The 25,621-nt window shown below is 40.2% G+C and overlaps 1 long non-coding RNA gene across 1 annotated transcript in view; it reads right to left on the bottom strand.

The window, feature by feature from the left end:
- LOC142098120 (uncharacterized) overlaps nucleotides 1–25,621 on the bottom strand; it is a 53,199-nt gene that overhangs the window by 22,264 nt on the left and 5,314 nt on the right. The window contains exon 2 of the long non-coding RNA XR_012678299.1: nucleotides 2,337–2,399. This is a non-coding gene — a long non-coding RNA (uncharacterized LOC142098120). The remainder of the gene's footprint in view (nucleotides 1–2,336; nucleotides 2,400–25,621) is intronic.

Genomic DNA, 25,621 nt, shown 5'->3' with positions numbered 1-25,621 from the left:
CCATCAAATGATCATAACACAAAAACTGCAAGAGAACAACAATGAGTTTAATCTGCTAACCATTCTGCCTGGATTAATTCTCTGCTCCCTGGGTGCGGGGAATTAGAAATCTGTGTTTTTTTATACACTAAATCACAGCCAGCCCTGCTGCAGCAAAGCAGTCAGCAGCTGGAGATTGGGGAGATAATAGGCAGAAACTTCTGCGATCTGGGTCTTGTACAATACACTTTAATGGAGCTGGAATATACTGGCATTTTACCAACTAGAGCCAGACAGGTGGCAACCTTACTCATTATATTTCAAATATAGATATGCAGTTCCACAGTCACTTTTAAACAATGTAGCTCTTGCTGAGTGTTCATCCATGGGAACATCTATATCTGTGATTTTCAGCTTTTATGCTCATTCTAATTGTAATAATACAAGCAGAGATGGTTGTAAGTAATCAAATCAGTTGCTGGTCTACGCAGGAAACACTATGATTTATTTTGATGTTGATTGGTGGCAATCAATGCGATGGCTGTTACAGTAACAAGAGGCAGAGGAACGACGCAGTTCTTTTCAAAACGTATCAGAAAGGCCTTTCAGAGTGACAAACTGAAAAGATTCACAAAGGGAATTGTTTGTACCTGCCTTGATTAGTACCTGAGTTAACTGAATAGTATAATGACGGTACGGTAATTGCCACTATCAGCTTGGGAATCAAAACATGAATAAGTGGACAATTATTTACTGCCTAAATGTTTTGCAAAATATTCTTAAGATTTTCAGAGTTAGAGAGTAGTTTATGGGTGAGTTGCTATTTATATAGTCAACATTTGAAAATAATGCAGCACATCGTTGCTGCAAGTGAGTTGAATGCAGTGCAGTCTATGCAGATCTTGGTGCACTACAATTTTCATCATGACATGTTAGCTGGATATAATAGAAGTACTAAAAATAGTTATGGCACTTTTTTTTTTTTTTTACATTTTTTATTACTTTTAACAAAGTGCATTGGTGGCCACTAATGAAAAATTGTGGTTATATCTCCATGTACAAGAACTATAAATAATATAGACAGACACCTCCTGCAGTACACCCTCACTCCCTCTTTTCTTATAGAGTTTGTGATTTGCAAATAAGCCACTAAATGGCCTTTTTATTTAGCCCTTCTTCGCTGCGCTTTTTTGAGCTGGTCACATTCCGATATCAATATCAGTAATTTGTTTAAGCAGTACCCACACAAATTATACCTTTTTTTTTTTTCTTTTAGAAGATTTTTGTTTCTAGCATTAAACACGCTAGTAAAATGCATGTTATTATGCGTTTTTCCAGATGCCCCAAATAATCTGAAAGGGGATTCATCAGAGAAAATGACTTTACCCCAGTCCTCTGCAGTCCAATCTCTGTACCTTTTGCAGAATATCAGTCTGTCTCTGATGTTATTCCTGGAGAAGTGGCTTCTTTGCTGGCCTTCTTGACACCAGACCATCCTCCAAAGGTCTTCGCTTCACTGTTCGTGCAGATGTACTCACATCTGCCATTCCTGAGCAAGCTCTGCACTGGTGGTGCCCCGATCCCGAAGCTGAGTCAACTATAGGAGATGGTCCTGGCGCTTGATGGACATTCTTGGGTGCCCTGAAGTCTTGACAACTATTGAACCTCTCTAATTGAAGTTTTTAATGATCCGATAAATGGTTGATTTAGGTGCAATCTTACTAGCAGCAATATCCTTGCCTGTGAAGCCCTTTTTGTGCAAAGCAATGATGACTGCACACGTTTCCTTGCAGGTAACTATGGCTAACAGAGGAAGAACATTGATTTCAAGCACCACACTCCTTTTAAAGCTTCCAGTCTGTTATTCTAACCCAATCAGCATGACAGAGTGATCTCCAGCCTTGTCCTCGTCAACACTCTCACCTGTGGTAACGAGAGAATCGCTGACCTGATGTCAGCTGGTCCTTTTGTGGCAGGGCTGAAATGCAGTGGCAATGTTGTTTTTGGGATAAAGTTCATTGTCATGGCAAAGAGGGACTTTAAATTTAATTGAAATTCATGTGATCATTTTTCATGACATTCTGGAGTATATGCAAATTGCCATCATAAAAACTGAGGCAGCAGAATATTATAATATATAATAATATTTGTGTCATTATCAAAACTTTTGGCCATGACTGTATACAAAAGACATACATACAACATGGCAGGAAGGGTGCCTGATTATTCAAGAAATTTAGAGAGAAACAGAGCATAATAAAACTGCAGGAGAATTTAAAATGCTAGGCTTTATGATTACCATACATTATGTTGGAAAAAATAAAAAGTTATAATTAAAAGCTGAATAAAAACCTTACCTGGACTCTGTCTTGCTTCCTGGGGAGTGTTGGAGGAAGAAGTGGGAACGTGGACTCCTTGGCCTGGAAAAAGAAGAAGCAGCAGTGACTATAAAATTAATCACTTTACTTTCACTTTTTCCAACCATTGAGCAGGCACTGCAGCAAACATGGCGAATAACCTCCAATAAAAGGGCCTTCATTTTCTGCTCTGCTCAACACAGTCACGGCACATTCAACAAGACACAACACTGTACTGGGAGGAGCAGGGCAGAGAGCGGAGGTTCCTTGTTGGGGGTAACTCATTGATGTATACAGCGATGCCTGCCTATAAGCATTAGAGGAGATAAGAATAAAGTGATAGTCTACTGAGAAAGTTATCACTGCACTCACTTCTGCTAATCTATATAGACTTACATCGCCAGGTAGGTCCGTCTGTACAACATACCACTAACATTCCAATATTTAGAATTAGTGTAGGGTATGGCCACTGGGGGCATGGCTGCATCACAAGGGGCAGTTATACACAGGACTGGTGAGTGAATATCCAACACCCCCCCAACCGGATTTGGCACCTCGCTGCGCAAGTACTGCTCCCCCATATCCGCATTTGTTCCAATATCCGCTCTGTTTGGAGCCAGTACTCGGAATTTAAGAGGGCACATTGCCTGTGCCCACAAATATTTTTTTTTGGCACTGGTGGTGGGCTTACTGTGTTCCGCCAGCCTGGTATACACATCACAGTGGGGTCATAACTACGCTCTCTGGTGGAGGGGATGGGGGGTCTAGCAGCTCTGAAGCACTAGGTCAACCCCAAATACCTTATCCCTCCCAAAAACACCCTGCTGTGCAGAGCAGTGGCTGCAGGAGGTATCCAACATTTCCTGCAGAAATCTAGTATTGGGCCTGGTACGTCTATATCTGGGCAGTTAGAGGTATCCATCATTCTAAATGGTGGAATTGTGTACCAGCATATCACATGATTCAAGGGGATATTTCTCAGTAATGGGACTCACACCCCACCAAGTGCATGTCTTCCCCTATGCATTGGCCCTGCTCAACTCTTATAATCACTGTCTCAAGTTTATAATCTAAACCAAAGGACGCCATTCAGTGTAGTTACTGTCATTCAACGTTACTTGTGTCACAAGGAAAATGTAATATGTAATAGAAAACTGTCAAAATTATGTTGCCCAACAAATCTTTAAATTGACAGAACAAACATTATAGAAGCGAGTGAGATGCATTTTATTGTTTTAAATGCATGTTGCATTCATACACAAACTGTATTTGAGCTGTTTAAAAGAAACTTGCAGGAAAACCTGATAGAACTCTTCATACACCTAGGAATAATTCTAAACACTTAAGTGTGCAAGTAAATTGTTACAGGCTTTTACAGAGTCAGGGGCAGCTTGACCTTCAAAATCTAGCAGTTTACAGAAACACAGTTTTTCTTGGAAGCAGCAACAGATTTTCTTGTAATCTCAGAGAACTGTGACAGTTTTCAGGCAGATTAACTGAAAGCATTATAAGTAATGAGGCAGCAAAGGCCATGTATAGTAGCCTTGACAACAGTTTTACTGACTTCCTTGCAGGGGTATTCTTGGGTTGTGCAGTCTTACCAGCAATCACTTTAGTTTATCCATAGAAAAAGTGTAGGGTAATTTACTAAGTGCAGCATATCATCACAATCCTTTTTTTGTGCTAAGAATAAAGAAATTGGAGCAGTCTGTGCTTCTCTCGTGCAAAAATGCTTTATGTTCTAGGAACATGCCAGTTCTTTTGAAGCCAATAAGTAAATAAATATGTTTCTTAGTTGCTCTAGGGATTTCAAGGCATAACAATACCAGGGGATTGCGCAATAAACTCTTCTATTTCTCACCATCACCTTTGACATAAGCATCCACATTGAAATTGCGTCTAGTGCTTGTCCCGGCTGCTGATCCACTCTATTCACTCCTCTGCCCACATGGTAGGGACAAGGGCTGATGTAATCCCGCTTTTGGGCAGGCTTCAGAACACATGCAGCCATACTTGCGCCACCCTGTGACCAGGAGTGAGACGGACATCCCACTCTGCATCAATGTCTCCCTTGTTCTAAAAGGCAAATCTTTGTTGTGCTCACTTTACTACATCTGGACTTCCTCAGCCAGTTGGTTCTCTCACAGTAGCACCGTACCTAATAAAGGTGATTATTTTTCCTGCTGCTAAAGATACAGGCTAGTTTGCATGCCATTCCCTGGTAACATATTTCCTTACAAAATGCCAATATCTCAATACAATTACTGCATTACTATATACTAATAATAAGGATAATGTTATATTTATGACCCCCACAACAGCTAATGGACATCGAATACATACATACGCAATAAAATACAGGCAATGTTAAACACAGTATGGACCAGAAAGAGGTGTGCAACAGAGTAGACCCCTAGTTTCTATGTTCTGATACCCCCATGTCATCACACGGTCATTAATCAGAATCTTACCCCAGATCTAAGATCCTTTCAATACCAAGTGAATACAGATTGGGTGGCGGGTCAATCGCCTGTGTGAATGCAACCTTAAAACACTCATTTACAGCTGATACGGAATCTATCGAACATCTTTCCAATAGTTTTCCTCCAAGATTTTTCTCTCAAACTTTCTATGATATGCTAAAACTAGAGAAAGAGCTAAGTGGTTATGTTCAAAATTTGCTAAAAATATGAGCAGGACTTTAATATATTCCAGAGAAAGATATGAAACACATTAGATGTAACAAGTACATTCATTACAAGGCTTCAAATGGAAATAGCCTTATGCATTCCTTACATACAATAAATAATTTCTTCTGCGTCGTATTTTGTGCTCTTCAGTTAAGATATACAACAAAACAATAGTAAGTGATTTGATAATTATTTTTTTTCCAACAGTTTGTATAATGCAGTAATTAAATTGAATATTTAAGCTAAAGGTACACTGTGCATTGGCTGATACATAAAATAGACACAAAAAATTGGTTCACTGTAGTAGATGGTGAACTGTATCTTATTTATCCTTTGGTATATCATTTAGAGTTTGTTGTTGGTTGCTGCCATATTTCTGTGGAGATCTGTCCCCCCTCCTAAGACAGTAAATCAATAATCTGTCCTGTTAATCGCAGTTTATGAGATGAAGACTTCATTTTATCCTTTACCTGTTTACACATTACTCTTTAAAACCAAGTGGAAAAGATTTATGTTATGACAGATGTTTTCACATTTTAAGAGATATCATCATGGCAGATCCTATTTAGAAAAATCTGAAATTCAAGATTTAAGTGAGTCCTTGTATTAGCCATTTATCGCTTCCATGTACAGTATAAAAGGTGCCTCTTGTTATTTTACAATATGTATATGTTTTTTTAGGTTTAGTTCCACTTGAAGAAAAGCAGAAAAAGAATCATTCACCCCAATGTGCATGTTGTGTGAGGATTAGGGCTTGTTGAGAAGATTATATTACACGAATTTGCTTATGCGACATGAGCAAATGGATCTGAAAATCACTGACCCGGCGGTGTCAGTGCAAGTTTACTAGTCGGATGGGCAGTAGTATAAACCATAAGTCCCAAACACTGGGAAAGCATGCATAGTTAAGAGGGAACATCTATTCCCTTCTGTCACATGTCAGACCTGCGGACCTAGCGCCCAGGGTCCGGCGCACTCACCTGCCCATGCTCCCTGAGCATCCAGCCGGCTCCGTGGCATGGTAGCTCCCTCTGACACCACTAATCTGCTTTCTTGGACTGCACATGTGCAGACCTAGCTTTTTTTTACCTCCTCCAGCCATTCATTGGGACACTAATTATCCCTCAGGATATTTAAGGCACCTGTTCCACAGGTAAGGTGCCTGTTCTTTGAGTCAGATCTCTCTAGCATTCAGATGTGGCTCCGTTTGCTCTCCTGCTCCATACCTGCTGCAGACTATAACTACTTGTCACCAGCAACTCTGCAGCTAATCACAGTGGTTTCCATACCTCCCGCAGACTATCGCTCCCTGTGTCCCAGCAGACTCTGCAGCCCTTCTAATTTCCAGCAGCCTTCAGACCAACAGGCCTTCTTCAGTCTCTATTGGATCATCACCTTTTCCCGGCCTCTGGGTTCTCTCTTCTGGTCTCGTCTGGCTCTCACTCAGAGGACCGTGACCTGCGGGGCAGAGGCCGTAAAGTCCATAACTCTTTGCGCGGGTCCCTGGAGAAAAACATCATTCGTACCTCTGGGCTAAGTAGCACCAAGCCAGACATGCTACAAGGGTTCAATCATCATAGTGACTGTGACAGTAAAAACAAAGCAAACTAAGGATCCCTCAGGAGAACCATCCCCAAAAGATTTACTGCAACACCTAGTGGTCAGAGTGGAGCAGCAGGAATACCACCCAGTGTCAACTTTTACAATGCCTTCAAGCCCTGGTGTCTCGTTTGGATACTGCCATTGACGGCTCACACATTTCCATCGGTGTCATCCGAAGACAAACCAAGCCCCTTACTCTCCAAGCTGGCGTGTTACACCAAGAACAAATGACCTTTTTAGTATTGTCACAGACTACTAGTCCCACCTTCCTGGGTCTCCCTTGGCTTCAGCTACTTGGGGAGACAATTCCAGGTTACGATGCCTCCTTCAGGTCAAACCTCTGCACTCGGTGACCTCCTTGTCCTACTTAGGCGAAACTGTCCTCCCCCCTCAGTAAGCCGCCTTGTTCGATTTCTTTGACAAACACCATTCTAAAATCCTTCCACCTCATCAGCCCCAGGATTGCCCCATTGACCTCCAGCCTGGCAAAATGCCTCGCAGGGGCTGGGTATTTCCTTTATCTCTTCCAGAATTCCAGGCCATGGCCGAATATTTTAAAGAGAATCTTCAACATGGGTTAATCAAACCCACCTTCTTCCCCTGCTGGCACCGGGTTTTTCTTTATTAAGAAGAAAGATGGGTCCCGCCATCTGTGTTTTGACTACCGTGGTCTCAATACTATCACTATAAAGAATCATTATCCTATCCTGTTGATCACGGAATTCTTTGACCGAATCAAGGGCACTAAGATCTTCACAAAACTGGACCTTCAGGGAGCTTACAACCTCATCCATATCCCAAGTGGTGACGAGTGAAGACCGCATTTAACACCCATGACAATCATGTAATGCTCCGGCGGTGTTTCAAAGTTTTGTGAATTCAATTTTTTAGAGACCTCCTCTATACCAGCGTTGTAGTTTACCCGATATCCTCATTTACTCGCGAGATCTTGCCTCTCAACGTCTACAGGTTTCTGAAGTGCTCTCCAGACTTCAAAAAAATCGTCTCTTGTGCAAGTTGGAGAAATGTTCTTTTGAGGCTTCTCAGATCCCTTTTCTCAAGTACATTGTCTCCGGTTCTGGGCTACGAATGGATCCAGAGAAAGTTCGGGCTATTTTGGAGTGGCCTCAAGTCCATCAAGCAGTTCCTTGGATTCGCCAATTCCTATAGACAGGTTATTCAGGGCTATTCCACCTTGGTTGCTCCCATTGTGGCCCTCAGCCAGAAGGGAGCAGACATCAAAACCTGGACCCCTGAAGCTCTTCAGCCACTTGACGTCCTCAAAGAAGTCTTTTGCACAGCTCCAGTACTCAAACAGCCTGATGACACCTTGCCCTTCTTCCTTTAAGTAGACGCCGCCACAGTTGACATAGACGCCATGTTGTCTCAAAGATCCCCTTTGAGAAAACTATATCCCTGTGCATTACGTTCCTCCCGGTGGAAAATAATTCTGCAAATTTTGGAGCAGAAAGCAAAATCAGTCTCCACCCGTATTATAACTGAAGATAATGTCATGATTATTCAGTCAATAAAAGCCTTTAAATATCCAGGACCAGATTGCTTTACTGGTGATTTAAGCTTTTAACCAACTATATTACCGAACACTTACAAGTTTATTTTATTTATATTTTAAACTTGCTGACTTCACCAGATTACTTCAGTTCTGGTTATATAAAGGTCCTCACTAAATCATGTCATGTTCTAGAACTACTGGCTATTTATTTGCCAATATTGTTATTAAATGTTGAATATTAGATGCTTGCAAAGATTCTCGCTGAGAGTTTTAAATTACATTTATCTTCTATCATCAACAGGATTCAAAACAGGTTTATGGGGAAGAAATGCAGTTTCACATATCAGAAAATGAATAGCGGTTATACAATATCTTAACAATTCCAAAATAACAGCCCGAAATCTAATTTTGCTCTTAGGTGCAGAAAAGACCTTTAATCTTATAACATTTGATCATCTTTTCAAATCCCTTTTTTAAATTTGTTTCCAGATTGTTTTGTACAATATTTGGTCACCATTTATTCCAATCCATTGGGGTAAATTTATCAAGCTGCGGGTTTGAAAAAGTGGAGGTGTTGCCTATAGCAACCAATCAGATTCTAATTAGCATTGATTTAGTACGTTCTACAGAATGAAAGCTAGAATCTGATTGGTTGCTGTAGGCAACATCTCCACTTTTTCAAAACCGCAGCTTGATAAATGACTCAGTTATTACTGGTTTTCTTACGCCCTGGCAAATCAGCGAAAGCCCAAGACACAGGTGCCCAACCTACCCACTCCTTTTTAACCTTCCATTAGAACTAGTGGCAGTTTTTTGGGGTATTACAATGAGATAATCATGTATATAAATTTTTCCTATTTGCGTATGATATTCCGCTCTCTCTTTTCCGGTAAATCCATCCAACAATCTTTAGATTTTCTAAAGCTGGTTGGTTAATTTTTTGGTTATGAAATTAACATTAATAAATGTGAGTTGCTTCCAATCACAAATCCTGGACACATTTAAATTGTGTTTGTAAAACAGCATAAACTTTATAAACTTAACTATACTCTGATTTTACTTTATAAATATATAGAAATCCCCTAAAAATTAGAATTTCCTAAATCTGTTTCAGTTGAGCTACAATGTAGTTTTCAAACTGCTAGTTTGATCTCAAACTTGTTTACCCTGTTTGGATGCTGCCCATTAGATATACCAAGCTAGATATCATAGAATGTACTGTGCTAAGCTTGAGTTCTTTGTGAGGAAGTCTAGAATCTCTTTTATTAAGTAGCCGATGAGTAAGGCTTAGGGGGAAATTGGTTTGCCGAATAGCACAACCTTCTCTCATGTGGCTTTGAAATTTTAAAATTGCTACAGATTGCCTAACCACTTATGAGTGCTTAAAAGAGGAGCTATTTGCTTCGTATTGCTTAGCTGCCTTGTTACACATGGTACAGTCAGAAATCCCTTATAATTTAGTTTCCAATATCTTATTTATGGATAATTATTACATGCAAAAAAAATTGTAGGAAATTCAAGATGGATTCCAGATACATTACTATATGGGGCAAATGTAGTTTCACTGCAAGTTTGAATAATCAATATTTTTTATTCCAAATGTATCTCATTTGTTAATTTTGGGGGGGAACTCAATTTAACTTTAATCAGTTGAGAGAAATTCTGTTCCTAACTCTCAAATTTAGATGTACCTTCAAGTTAAACATTAGGCAAACTCACTAATTACAGCAAGACCAGGGGGTAAATGTATCAAGCTGAGAGTTTTCCGGCGGGTTTGTAAATTGGAGATGTTGCCTATAGCAACCAATCAGATACTAGTTATCATTTTGTAGAATGTACTAAATAAATGATAACTAGAATCTGATCGATTTTTCAAACCCACCGGAAAACTCTCAGCTTGATACATTTACCCCCTGATCTATTCCTGATACAACTTAAGCAATAATATATTTAGTAATGTTTTTGCATATGAAATCAGCTTTTATAAAGATCTAATAAATATGGATGACTCCAAATGCTTGACAGACACATGTGTCTGGCATAAGGATATTTAGGAGTATATAACGGTGGTAGTCACTTTAACGGTGCTGATAACACTCTTCATTCTCATTTTGAGAGAACATCAAATATTTTATCAGTTGCATCATTACAGGAAATACATTTCAAATCTCAGACTCAGAGAAAGCATTTGGTAGAACGAGTCTGGAGTCTGCTTGAAATGTGAATCACCTGATACTAACTACAGCCATTGCTTTTGGAAATGTAGAAAAATGAGTTGGCTAAATGAGTTTAAAACTAATATATTGGACATAATTTGTTACAAACTGCCTAGATATAGAAACACGAGTCAAAAGAGTCTACTGAAAATGTGGTGACTATTTAGAAGTTCTATATGAAAACCAACTATCTCATACATGTCAGGTTTTGAAAATACAAATTGGATTCATGCTTTGGGCATCTCTAAGGTACGTAATTTTCATTTGTATCACTTGCTTACAGGTTAGGTGTAAGTGCCGATTACTAGTGATGACGGCTGCGTAGGCATGCTAGATAGACATTCATAACATCCAAATAAATGTATTTTATGGGGAGGGGAGTGGATTTACATTAGAAATTACAATTAGAAATACTCAATTGGAACACGATCCACTGATTGTATGACTGTGCAAACTAGTTAGCTCAATCAGTAGAACTTCACACAAACTGATTCTTAATATTTATAATGCAGACAAATTTCAAATAGCTTGCCAGCTGTAAATGGGGTCATCAACAAATTTTGTTATACGGCATCTATGAAATATACTAAATATATACAGTCGCCCTTTTGATAAAGTCTATTGCGGACGAAACGCGTCAAGGAGGCAGCATCTTTTTCTGTGTGTTCCAGCTAGTAGCAGGAGAAGGAGTTTCCGGTCCATGCTTTGATGTATTTGGAACTTTCTGACACAGATAAGCCTGCTTATATTTTATTCAATGTACGGGCAATATATTTGTCTTTTTGGAATGTGCCATGTCTATTAAATTTTATTACTTTTTATGAAAATAACGCACTTGTCATGAATGTACTACACTATTGTGTTGCTATTTCCTCTTGAGCCCTAGTGTGTGAATCCAATTCGGAGGCCAGCTTTGAATCCCAGTGGAATATCACAAAGATGTGCAATTTATCATCTACAATCTGGTACGGTGCTAATCTGGAATAATTATTTCCACATTTAACCAATTGGTGATAATACACTATGTTTGGCGCTTCCTTTTTATATATTTTTTAAATATATACAGTCGTCTACACAACATTATGAAAACCTTCCACAAAACACGGGTCTCTTGGTATTCATATAACAATAATTCTTGCAGGAACATCATAAGTATCTCTACATGAGAATTGATCAGTCGAAAAATGGTTTTCTTTTACATGTGCATTTTAATCACTTTTATACAATTGTTTATTAAATTTATAGGGAAATTACTGTCAATGTGTTTTTTCATTTACAGGATTCAAGGGAAAAAAACAACAATATTGTTTGTTGCTGTTTAAAGGTGTTCCATGTGACTTTTTACGTACTTACTATAACTTATAGGTACACAGTTCATCATCATTTATTTATATAGCGCCACTAATTCCGCAGCGCTGTACAGAGAACTCACTCACATCAGTCCCTGCCCCATTGGAGCTTACAGTCTAAATTCCCTAATATAGACATACACTCAGACACAGACATAAACAGACAGACAGACAGAGAGGGAGAGAATAGGGTCAATTTTTAATATCATCATCATCATCATCATCATTTATTTATATAGCGCCACTAATTCCGCAGCGCTGTACAGAGAACTCATTTACATCAGTCCCTGCCCCATTGGAGCTTACAGTCTAAATTCCCTACTATAGACACACACTCACACACAGACAGACAGACAGGGAGAAACTAGGGTCAATTTTCGATTGCAGCCAATTAACCTACCGGTATGTTTTTGGAGTGTGGGAGGAAACCGGAGCACCCAGAGGAAACCCACGCAAACACAGGGAGAACATACAAACTCCACACAGATAAGGCCATGGTCGGGCATCGAACTCATAACCCCAGTGCTGCGAGGCAGAAGTGCTAACCACTAGGCCACACTTTCAGTCCTTGTTGGCTGACCCCTTGGACATTCTATGTTCAATATTTTTTTATTTGGCTTTTGCTAACCTTTACTGTTTGCAATCTATTGTACTCTTACTAATTATTAACTAAGACCTCTGTATGCTATCTGCTGTTATAAATACAGAGATTTTAAAATTAATAGAGATGGATAAGGATAGTGAAATTGTAGGAGAGGAGGAAGGAATTAGAGAAACAGCAGAAGAGTCAGGAAAGAGAAGTGACCTCTGGAAAACGTGCATCAGGTCATAATATTACATATTCATATGAATAGAACTATGTTTTGAGTATTTTGATGCTTCAGTGCCATAGGGCTTTTTTTAAAGTAGAATAAAAAAAAAAAAAAAAAAAAAAAAAAAAAGAGAAGCTGAGCTGAGCTTCCGCCACTCTGTGCCTTCTACGGACTATTCGCCCAGCATCTGTCCATTTCTATTGTCTCTCCATTCCCCCCAACTGGCATACAATCAGCACATGTGGTTTAACCTAGAAACTAAACAGAAGACGCTTTTATTTCTCATTTTTATTTCTTTAGACTCCTTCTTGGTTGAATATCTCCACATCCACAAATCATGTACTCTGACAGAGGCCTGTCATTGTAGGTAGGGAAATAGAGCGACTCCATCACGCCTTCCATGACAGAGCAAAACTATTCTATTACACAGGTGCAGGCTCTGATTAAGACCCCATGGGGTCCTAGGTAAGATATTGGTTTTGGGACCCCTTAGCCACCATCATTTGTCAAAAGAACACAGATAAGAATGGATTAGAGTAAAACGGGCTCTTCAGTGCCCATTAGGCCTTAGGCAGTAGCCTAGGTTGCCTAATGGGATGAACCAGTTTGGGTACAGTACCCAACCATTTTACCATGCACATGTTTACCGTAAGTATATTTTGAGCATAGGCACATCGGGATCTGTTTAGGGAATACCAGAGTATGGAAGGATTCCTTGCATTTTTATGGTCAGACTAATAACATACCCCCAACAAGTTAATGTGATAGATCAATACAATGTATTTTTTGAGGGGAGAGAAATTACAAACACTGGAAAAATATAAGTATTAATTTAAATAAATGTTTTACAGGTACTTTTATGACATCCACTGAGCCTGAGAATGAGCCTATCATAATGTTATAGGAGGTGCCAGGGCACAGTATGCAGGATGATCAACAGAGAGATTGATCATTGTTATAGCCACAAGGAGGCTGCATCTGCTACCTCATAGAACTCTGCATGAACTGTAACAAAATAATGAAACGGTTTGTATCTCAATGTGATTCTACTCTGATTCTTCACATGACAGATGCAATTATACAGCTTGGTGACAATGTGGGAGCCTTAAGGAAGCATTTAATGCAGACTTACAGAAACCAAGAAACCAATTGTCAACCCCGACTACAATGCCACCACCTCCACTAGATCTCCTGAAGAATTAGGTATGGTTTACTGACTCCTTCAGGTCCTGAAGCATCATAATTATATCATTAAAGTAGATAAATGAAAGGGCTGTAAGCAGAAGGATGGTCCATAACTAGTGGCTTCATACATGGCAAATGTGTGAGCTACAAAAATGGTAGGTAATTGAAAAAGAAGAATTATGTGGATACATCATCATCACCATATATTTTAATAGCGCCACTGATTCCGCAGCGCTGTACAGAGAACTCATTCACATTAGTCCCTGCTCCCATACATACAATATTGTGGATATCTAGGATGTAACAAACTATTTTATTAATACAAATAAATAATATATTGAGGAAGATCTGTAATGTGTATGACATAATGGCAATCTGTAAGAAAAAAAATAGAATTTCATTTTGTACAAAGATTGCAGAACATTAATAAAATCCTTGCTCTCTGATTGCTTACAATTAAATAATTAATGTACAGTCACAGGCAGAATAGTAGCAGAACAAGATCTTCTCAAACTTCCCCCAGGGGGCAATATGCGACTCAGCAGCCTATTGGGAACATTTTAAGAGGAAAAAAAATGCAGGTAACCCAGAGACCCAACCCAATGTATCCAACTACGGGACCGGGCCGGGGGAGGGGGGGGGGGGGGAGGGGGGGCAGATGCCCTGCCCTGCCTGCCCTTGGGTAGAAGTAAGGTAGAAGCAGCATATAGAGGGATTGTGAGGTGACAGCGATGGCAACATAAAGGCTCCCTATCTATGTGATACAACTAAACGCTCTCCTTCTATACGCCACTCTGTAATGTCAGTAGACAGTGGGGAGGAGCAAAGGGAGGCAATTGGTAAGGGGGCGGGATCAGGTCATGCAATGAGGAGGGATTAAAGAGGAAATATAATACACCGCCTCCTCCCTCCCGTTAGTCACCAGTATGGTGAAGAAGGATAACCTTCCTTCCCTCACCAGCAGAAGATAAAACATACATTTTAGGTACTAATCTAAAAAGTAGAATACATTTCAGTTTAAAGCAGTACTTATTTAAGTACTCTCAATACACAATTATTGAAGAAATGTACACATTACAGAATGATACAAAATAGTAATAAATGAATAATATACCAGGCAAAGGTGCAGATGTATACAGACGTCATGGTAGAAATCTGAAGAGCCAGTTATACTCCACGAGGGACTGATTCATCTTCAAACGCTCCCTGTATGCAAGTTGTGTTTTTAAAACCCCCACGGAACGTGAGCGTACGTGAGCCTGTATTCAAACCCAAGGGGATCTCAAGATATTCTGCCTTTTGTATCTGGGTATAAGCATGCTCCTAAACAGTACTTGTCGTGTGTAGACAGAACAGACTGCAGGATACGCACATGTATAGGTGCAATATAAAATCTCATCAGAACGCATGCAAAAAAAAAAAAAAAAGTATTTATAAAAGAAATTACCAAGTCTTAATACTATAATCATTAATATAAATATGTTCTACATATTTATGTTTACATTAAATACATAAATCAGGATGTGCTTAATTAAGAACATTAATCTGCCGACATTTTCATGTCGGCAGATTAAGTGCTGACATTTACAGGGTCGTAATAATGTACACTACTCGGAAAATGTAACATTGTAACAGTGCTCCGATGATGGTTTACGTTAAGTTCCACAATCTCCTTCCCTTCTACTGATTTCTGCTCACACCTCAGACAAGTACACATTCGTCTCCTGACCTGATATTCTTCAAATCCTCTGTCAGACCCCTTGCCACTGTTCAGTCTATAAGGTTTTCTGTTTCCCTTCTGCTGAATCTTATTCACTGCACCGCCCAAGATAATTCACTCTCTATTTGGTGGTTCATGAACTTCCAAAACTGCCACAGGGCAAATGTAAAATTTTATTGAGCAACAATGGATTGCACTAGCAGGTTTTCCAAAACAAGTTTACATTGTTTGTATAGGAACAGAATATACATTATATATATATCATACTTGCCAACTCTCGGAAACAAGTTTCCGGGAGAGGGACGAGGCCAAACGTGTCATTTTGGTCCCGCCCCCCGCAAAAACGTAATTTACGTTGCGGGGGGGACGGGGCCAAAATGACGCAATTGGCCTCGCCCCGCCCCCTCCCGTCCTCCAAAATGGCATCAATCACCGAGAATCGCGTCATTTGACGCGATTCTCTGTGAAATCCAGGATGCGGGAGAAATGCCAACGAGCCCGGGAGACTGAACCGAATTTCGGGAGTCTCCCGGACATTCCGGGAGAGTTGGCAAGTATGATATATATTGGTGGACCCTTACAAATTGCACAATAATTGAAGCATAGAGCAAGACCTTGTCTGGTGGCTCTGGGTGTTTCAATTTGCAGTTTGTCTAGATGTCTGCCAAAGCAAATGTTTTGAAGAGCAATACGGCGGTGTTTGCGGACGAGCAGAACTTTGCACTTAGCGATAGCAGGAATTGGGAGGAGCCAGCACTTTCCTCGCTAAGTACGAAGTCAGTGCACTTAGAAATAGTTTTTTTATTTAACTGGCCATGATAAAGTTGCCCTCTTTTCGCAGAGAACACAAGACACAAATTTGGAGGTTATTTGCTCATAAAATAAACCATGGAATTAAGAAAATCCTAAAGATTAATACTGAAATTATTAAAATGCAAAGCAAACTGAGTTATGTATTTTAGCCTAATGTTTCTCTTTAAATCATAAAAATTATATTAGGTGTAGGAAAAAATATTCTCACCCCTCTAAGTGAAAGCATCTGCAAAGCCACAATGAGGTTTTTTTTTATATTTACAGTGCTTTAAAAAAAATGGTTTACTAAATGTTCTAGCCCTCATGAATACATCATATTTTCCTAAACTTTTCTGTTGAGCATTTTGTAAAGAGGATAATGAAATACAAATTTAGTGCCAGTGTGTGCAACTTAATAACACTTTCTTGTGTGCTGTTGTATAGATCCACAATTACATCAAATTGTGCACAAATAAACAGCTGGCGGTTTGTATTTAGAAGAAACATCTTGCGCATTATCCCTGCTGCATGAGGTTGTCTATTAAGGAGAGCCTAGCTATTTCTTCATTAAAGCAGAATACAATTCGATCACATTTTTATTGTCTCTAAATATAAACCTAAAAAGGTTCTTTGGGATTACTTATACATGCAATTGAAATTAAGTTTTCTTCAATTGTTTGACAGTAACCACTAAATGATAAAATGGTGCCCTCTCTGCATATATTCATTTCCTATTATAACAAAAATAACTGCAACAAACTCATGGCCCCATATGTCACTAATCATGAACTTGTAAAAAAAAATATGTTACATCTAAAAGACTTTGTACAATAAACAAAGCCTTGGTTCTTAAACAGCAACAGCACTGCGAAGAGCTGGGCTCGTCTTAGTCACCCTGGTGATGGCAGGAAGAAAGAATGGATATGTTGCCCATGATGTCATGGGCAACATATCCAACTACTGGATCATTAAAAAATGATAAATGATGCACAAAGGATAGAGCTGTAATAAGACATTTAGTACCCTGGGAGAGAGAGAACATTGGCGCACCCATCTTTGTAGTAGTTGTAGCTGGTGCTGCTAAATGGGGTGTGGTCAACCTAATGTGGGGGTGTGGCTAGCACGTACTAGTAGAGATGCTCAGGCTCGGTTCCCCAAGAACCGAACACACGAACTTAGCAGATCAGAGTACCGAGCCGAGCCGGCTAGGTACTTTTGCGCGTCCTCGGAATTGAAAACGAGGCAAAACGTCATTGTTACGTCATCGGTTCTTGGATCTCGCCAGTTCTGGATTCTATAAGTACCGCCCTCCACAACAATCCAGTGCCATTTCACAGAGGGACACAGAAGGGGTAGCACAGTTTCTGGCAGTCTCTAGTGCAGTTGGGCAGTGTCATAGGTAGAAAAGAAAGAGGAGGGGTAGCAGTGTTCTTTAAACTCTCCTGTGACATTCAGGAAAGCTCCATTGCTAATTGTCATTGCTGAAATATAAATAATAGGTCTGGCAGGCTTGGACTTCTAAATCTGTAGTCACATTGTACTGTGTTATATAGGTAAAACACAAAGAGGAGAGCTCCATTGCTCCATTGCTATATGTCATTGCTGAAATAGAAATAATAGGGCTGGCAGTGTTGTTTTTAATCTGCAGTCACACTGTACTGTGTTATATAGGTAAAACACAAAGAGGGGAACTACATTGCACCATTGCTAATTGTCATTGCTGATATAGAAATAGGGCTGGCAGGCTTGGTCTTCTAAATCTGCAGTCACATTGTACTGTGTTATATAGGTAAAACACAAAGAGGAGAGCTCCATTGCTCCATTGCTATATGTCATTGCTGAAATAGAAATAATAGGGCTGGCAGTGTTGTTTTTAATCTGCAGTCACATTGTACTGTGTTATCAAAATGGATTCATTCACAGCAGTATGCAGAAGACCAGAAGCAGCAAGCAGCTGCTGGCACCAGTCATGATGATAGTAATCCCTCTACGTCATCTGCTAAAGCCTATGTTAAAGTGCATAGTGTTTTTAAATCAGGGAAACAAAAATGTAAAAAAACACCCCCTTACCTTGGTCAGAAAAAAAAAGACCTGTAATCCAGGCAAAGTTATCTGCAGAAAAAAATTAAATTGCCAACATGCCATTCTACACATGCAGTTTCAAGGAAAGAATCAGGTCTTCGCCTTTCTCTATGAGTGCTAGTTCTGCAACTGTCACGGAGGCATCATCTTCTTGAAAGGTCAGTCATGACCATGCAAGACCTTGTCATTCGGACTCCAAAAGTGGTGTCCAAAGACTTTTACATGTAAAAGCCAAGCTGGAATAAAACAGTAAGGCATTAGAAGAAAATGTATGTTCAGATTAAGAAATGACACAAATCCCTGAGGAGAGTCTATACACAAGTGCTATGTGTAATCCTGACCTGATAGTGTACCCATAAAGAAGGCCCATTTCAGCATTTCTGCAGATGTGTGCATGAACAGCCCAAGTCTAGCCAGTAATACACAAATTGAGGATGCCACTTTGGAATTGCAACAGGATGAGGGGGATATTTGTGTAGCTGACGAGGGCGCTAATGATGTTGATATGTAAATCCTGCACCAGTGGAAGCAGTTCTTGAACGTGATAAGAAGAAGGCCATTGTCATGCCTGAGCATAAGACCAAAAAATCCACCTCTTATGTGTGGAATTATTTTTACCCAAATCCTGACAAGTTGTCTATCCATTTGTAAAGCTAGTGTCAGTAGAAGTAGGGACCTTAACCATCTAGGAACATCATCCATGTTACGCCATTTAAAACGAGTTCATGACAAGCTGTTGGGAAAATCAGAAGCTTATGCTAAAAAAAATACCAACAAGCAGTCCATCATCAGCTAGGTCCCTTCTCTCAGCTAGATCCTGACACCTGCAATCTACACCCACAACACCGCCCTCATCAATATCCTCAGTAGCGATCGGATTTAGTCCTGCATCCAAGTTGCTAAGGCTAGATGACTCCTCCACTATCCTGGATTCCTCAGAAGAATTCTTGAGCGTTAGTCCCACTGCTGCTGCTGATGGGGGTGAATGTTCATGCCAAAGGCAGACCAAGAAGAAGACTACTAGTAGTTTACAACAATTGACTGTTAAACAATCCTTTGCAAGAGGAAGCAAGTATGAAAGCTGTCACCCAGTCACAAAGCGGATCACATACGACATGGAGACTATGCTAGTATTAGATCTGCGTCCAAAATTGACTATTAATGCAGCTGGTTTTAGACAATTACTTGAGGTCTTGTGTCCCTGTTACCAAATTCCATCACAACACCATTTTACTAGAAAAGCTATTCCTCACCTGCACCAGAAGGTTCGTAAAAATTTAATTATTGGGCTACAAAATACCATTCTACCCACTGTACACTTAACCACAGATATGTGGACAAGCGGAACTGGGCAAACTAAAGATTATATGACTGTGACAGCCCACTGGGTGGGCGATTCGCCTTCACCAGCAGGTACAGCTGCAGCATGTACCCAAGTACGTCACATTTTTCAGAGGCAGGCGACTGTATCACCGGCTTCACTAAGAGGCATACAGCTGACAATCTGTTACAAAAACTAAGGGATGTCATTGCAACATGACTTATCCCGCTTGGACTCTCCTCAGGATATGTCATTTCTGATAACGTCACCAATATTGTGAGGGCATTACAGCTGGGTGAATTCCATCACATTCCCTGTTTGCTCACACAATAAACTTGGTGGTGTAGAGCTTTTTAAAAAATGACAGGGACGTGCAGGAGATGCTGTCTGTGGCCCGTAAAATATCTGGACATTTCCGGCATTCGGCAACAGCATGTAGGATATTGCAACAGCTACAAGAGCAATATAATTTGCCCTGCCACCAACTGTAGCAAGGTGGTGACAAAGTGGAATTCCACCCTGTATATGCTTCTGCGGATGTAGGATCAGCGAAAAGCCATCCATGCTTACTCCACAAGCCATGACATTGGGAATGTATTTTACTGAAGCGCATTGGAGTATAATTTCCATGTTGTGCAAGGTGCTGAAACCATTCGAAGTAGTCACCTGTGAAGTGAGTTCAGACACTGCTAGCTTGAGTAAAGTGATTCCCTTAATTAGACTTTTGGAAAAGCAGCTTGAGAAACTGAAGGAGGAGATTAAACAAAGCAGTATGTCGAACTTGTAGATCAAATATTCTATTCGCTTCGCCAGGATCCAAGAATTATCAAAATCTTGAAATCGGATCACTACATTTTGGCAACTGTGCTTGATCCTTGGTTTAAAAGCTATGTCTTCTCTTTGTTTCCAACTGACCCAGATCTGAAGAGATGCAAGGAGCTCCTGGTGAGTAAGATGACTCAAGTGTTACGTGACAGGACGGCGAAGAATTGACCAAAAAACATGACACCCCTGCCGTAACTCCATCTGATCCTACGATCAACATCCAAAGAATGATGGAGGATTATTATTATAATTGCTAGCTTTCAGAGCATAGAGGCCCCTGCATCAGGCAAGTTTACAAAATCTAGAAAACTAGCAGATTAACACTGCTGCACACGCCATAGGCTCCTGTAATATACTGATAAATGTTGTAATAAGTATAGTTTTAAACTGCAGACAATGAGTCAGGGATCAACGCCATCTAGGTATTAGCGATTAGATCCTACCATAAAGTGGACTGAGAAATCGTACATGTCACATATCAAGAGGGGTATAATGTTATACTGCTCCTCCCCTTTACCTCACAGCGAAATAGCTGTGTTACGAACTGTCTCAGTAATTATATCTAAGCCAATGCAGAGGAATTAAGCCTGTGAGGGGAATGTAATTTCAGATATATTCCACCCGGTTCCTTATAAGTAGCTTGGGTACACTTTGTATATATTCCTGCCCTCCACCTCCGACACTGAATGTATAGTGTCAGTCAGTGTGACAAATCAGAGGCATTGGTCTAATCAAGTTTTGATTAGTATGTGGTCAATTGCTATCCTTAAGTATAGTGGCTATCTAAAGAATTTGTTAATAATTTGTCGGCATTGATTCTGGCATAGTGTCTAATAGAGCCAGTGGTGCGTGTAACCCGACGCGCGTTTCGCTAATCTAAGCTTTATCAAGGTGAAAACCAGAAAATATGTAAGAATGTATATGTAACTGATTTACATTTCCAACATTTTCACTTTGTGAACCACATCTGGGCTCCTTTACCATCTAGTCAAAATTTAGTCATTTGCTTGTGGGAACTAATAGAGCATTAAATTGTGAGACTTTTAATTTTGTCCCATTGAGATCTGGTCAATGACCTACCCAAATGTTTTTCCACTTCTGTGTAAACGGTCAAAGGAGAAGGGTCCGAGTCATTGATTAGCAAAGAAAAATATAGCTGTGAGATTACATACAAATTTGGTCTGTCACTCAAATATAAAAGCTCTAATCAAGTCAGATATCTGGAGTTTTAGGTGATTCAGCAACAAAGTGAAAGGAGTTTGGCAAAGCTGGTCTATCCAGAAGGGAATCATCATTGAAACACAGTAATGAGTCGGTTTCTTCCCACACTCCAAAAACATAATAGGTTAATTGGCTGCTATCAAATTGACCTTAGTCTCTCTCTGTGTGTGTGTGTTATGGAATTTAGACTGAAAGCTTCAATGGGGCAGGGACTGATGTGAGTGAGTTCTCTGTACAGCACTGTGGAATTAGTGGCGCTATATAAATAGCTGATGATGAGTCTTTTCCTTAACCCACACAAAAATGTAATAGATTGCAAGGTGTTTTTTCCCCATAAAGTGTGAACTGTGGGTTCCCAGATACTGGGGTCCAGAGGACTGGTAAAGATGATAAAGGAGGAGTCCTAATTAGTCTATACCACACTGTTGACATGAGGCTAATTGTGTCAGCTCAGGTGGCATTGTGGGTCCATGTTCTCGTGGATCTATGTGCTAGTGGGATAGGTATGACTGATTATATTATAAATTCTATCCCTAAGCATTTGTTATTTATTAATATTCCAGTTCACTATTTTGGATAAAATGAAATCATGATAATAAGACAATGGTTGCTGACCCCAGACCACCTGTTAGATAGGCTTATTTATAAGGCAGAAGCTGAACTTAGGGTGCTTGTTAGCCCATATGAATTTGGTAAAGAGTTTCTGTAAGCAGTGGAAGTATGAAGGAAACTTACAAGGGAGGGATATGGAGTAACTACAGTAATCACAGTTAATACATTCAATTTCATTTAACTCTCTCTACCTTTCCACGTGAAATGGGGTCAGTGGAAATTTTTGTCCCCAGATAACTGATTCGAGATTATTACCACTAGTAGGGGAATCAGTGTGTTAGGCTATCCACATATTGCGGCAGGAAATTGATTAATAAGGCTTCAGAATTTGAGCAGTTTATTTAAAAATGTGATACATGATTAAAGTTACTGAAGTGTTTCTTTAGGTTGGGAAGTGAAGTGCCAGGGCAGGAGTCGGCAACCATGTGCCACAAAGATCTGTAGTCACTGGCACGGCAGCCCTCAGACCACGTCCAGATGTAAGCCTCCACTTTCGTATGAGGGCTCCATAAATGCCATCTGCACATGATGTCGTTGCGAGTTTGCGTCAGACCCTCGCAGAGCACATTGGCTCGTGCTCTGATACATTCAGTTGCCTGACTCTTATATGCCAGGTGGTGTTGAGGTAGGGTACAGCCTGTAAACAGGATAAACCTGATAAATTAATTTAAATCATGGGCGGAATGTATCATTCATTATAACTTGTCAATATATGCATGACTGATAAAAGGCCACAGAAAGCTATTATATATGTGGCAAGCACTTCAAATACACACTGATTAGTTGCATATAATAAATGTACACCTGTCACACCTAGGCTTGACTAGATTTAACTGGTACACTGATAGAAAAAGGTTGCCGACACCTGTGCTAGGGTTTGTGCTAAACTTGAGTGGATTGTGAGAAACAAATTGCTGCGTTAGACCTTAAAGGCCTGAATCAATAAGCCCGATACATCTAAATTATTTCTAATAGATGTTTCCTGGTTAAAATGATCAGATGTGACAGGGGGCACCTTTGCCTGGTGACCGGGTTGTAAAGGATGGTTCAGACAGGGTTTCATATACTCAAGTTCACTTCCTTGGAAACTTATATAAATTTAGAATCCTAGAGACAAGGTCAGCTGCACCAATCCACCTGATCAGATTCTCCATAAATTGGACCCTGCCAAACACTTTTTCTGCATCCATGGAACAAAGCATTATAGAGATGTTACAGTGTTGTGTGTAATGATTAGCATCTATCATTGTAATTGTAATATCTCTAGTTTTCCTTAAGTAAACAAAGCCCACTTGGTGTACATACATTATATAAGGGAGAATGCATTTAAGTCTATTAGGTAAAAATTTTTCATATTGTTCTGGATCTACATTTAGAAGGGTTAGAAGGGATATCATCATGTGCATTACACATTACGAGGGGTGTGTCACGACTGAGTGGTTTTGTAGATCCCTTGCCTCTGTCTATATAGGACTTGCCCAGGAGTGCGGAGTCTAACGGATAGGAGGTATTCACCAGGGATCCCCGCAAAGGGATATGGACTCCGCTGCTCCTATTCCGCAGGTCGCGGTCTCCCAGGCAAGGACTGACAGAGGGTAGTGGAGGCAACACATAATGAAGCGGTGGGTGAGGTAACAGAGTAAAGAGTTCAGGATTCACAGGCTTCAGCAATAGTAGTAATAAAACACTGGAGACGGTAGTAATGCTGTAAAATAGTATATTGACTGATGGTACAATGGAAATGGAAGAATATAAATATATTATATATACATATACATACACATATACATACACATACACATACAGGCAGATATTGAATACACAGCAATTAGGACACAGGCAGGATGCAGATCACATTATGCTACTTCATAGTTGGTAACTCTTGACAACTGCATGGGATGAGTAAACAATAGTTCAAACATAAGATGACAAATGGAGAATGCGTGGATCCAATAATGTAACACACGGCAGATAAGTGTGAATCACTGGTCAGCAACAGTTCAGAGAGAATGAAAATGTAGAACAGTTGATCCGAAGATAAAGATGATTCTACGTAGCAGGTGGGTTACAGGTATCACAATTCTCAGAGTAGAACAGCAATAATCGTTGAACTAATGTTCTACTAAACAGTCCCAAAGATAAAGTTGAACAGAAGAGACTTCAGTTTGTTACCTAGAAGTAGCAAGAACGAGGAGTATCCTAGCCGAGTATAGAACTGCAGATGACTGATGTCTTCCAATAAACATATCAATAAAAGTAAATAGCATTGTTGGGTCAGCCGGGCAAAAGCAGAAACTTGAACCGTAGAACTAGCCTAAAGTGCAGCGGACAACTCACAGGAAAAAGTTCAACATGCAGGTATCAGCAAAGAGGAGCAAACGATGAGGCCACTGTGGTGCTGCAAGTGACAGGCAACCCCAGCCGCAGGCCATAGTAATTCAGCGGGTGGATTAATCACAAGGAAAGTCTCAATAGAACCCAGCATGAAGATACAACAGCAGGTGTGCAGGTTTAACCACAGGTGCAGCAATCAACTCACAGTGGACGTTCAACATGAAACTTGATAGCAACCAAGAAGTTCAGCAGACCAGCGTGAAACTACAGGTACCAGGTACAGTGGTGGTAGATTGCAGAAGTCCAGCAAACAGGTAACAGCAGCGGGAAGTTCAGCGGGACAGCGTGGAACAAGTACCAGGTACAATGGTTGTAGATGCAGAAGTCCAGCAAGCCGGTAACAGCAGCGAAAGGCTCAGCGGGACAGCGTGGAACTACAAGTACCAGGTATAACGGTTGTAGATTGCAGAAGTCCAGCAAGCAGGTAACAGCAGCGAGAGGTTCAGCAGGAGACAAAACGGGAGGTCAAGTAGTAGCAGCCAGGACGTAAGGCAGACTGAGTAACACGAAGAACAGGCAATGAGCGTGGGTAGTTTAAGTAATACTGCAGAGCCAATGAGAATTGAAAGGAGGTCCAACCAAGGCAGTCAGGAACACCTGTGTAAAGGTAGTATCTTCGAAACAGGAATAGGCTAAATCACAGTTTCCAGAGGCAAGTCACAGTGCTGGCACCTATCTATGGGACCGGCGTGTGACAGGGTGTATGCCAATTTTAAGCAAGATGGTGTTTTACCTAAGCACTAGAAAGGTTTGTTACTCAGAGCCAAGGTTGTACACAGTAAATCAGTCCACAAAGATATAATCCAGAAGCACAGGTTGAAAAAAAGACAGGTTCAATAAGCTGAGTTTTCTGGTTCCATGGAGCTGTTTTTATAGGCCTGTGGTAACTAGCCTCACACTTGATCACCACAGAGACCATTATTCAGTCTGTGAATGCCCAAGGATTTCCTG

Source organism: Mixophyes fleayi, chromosome 7 (genome assembly GCF_038048845.1).
Source record: "Mixophyes fleayi isolate aMixFle1 chromosome 7, aMixFle1.hap1, whole genome shotgun sequence".
Classification (NCBI taxonomy): Eukaryota; Metazoa; Chordata; class Amphibia; order Anura; family Limnodynastidae; genus Mixophyes; species Mixophyes fleayi.
This window is presented reverse-complemented; position numbering and strand designations above follow the sequence as displayed.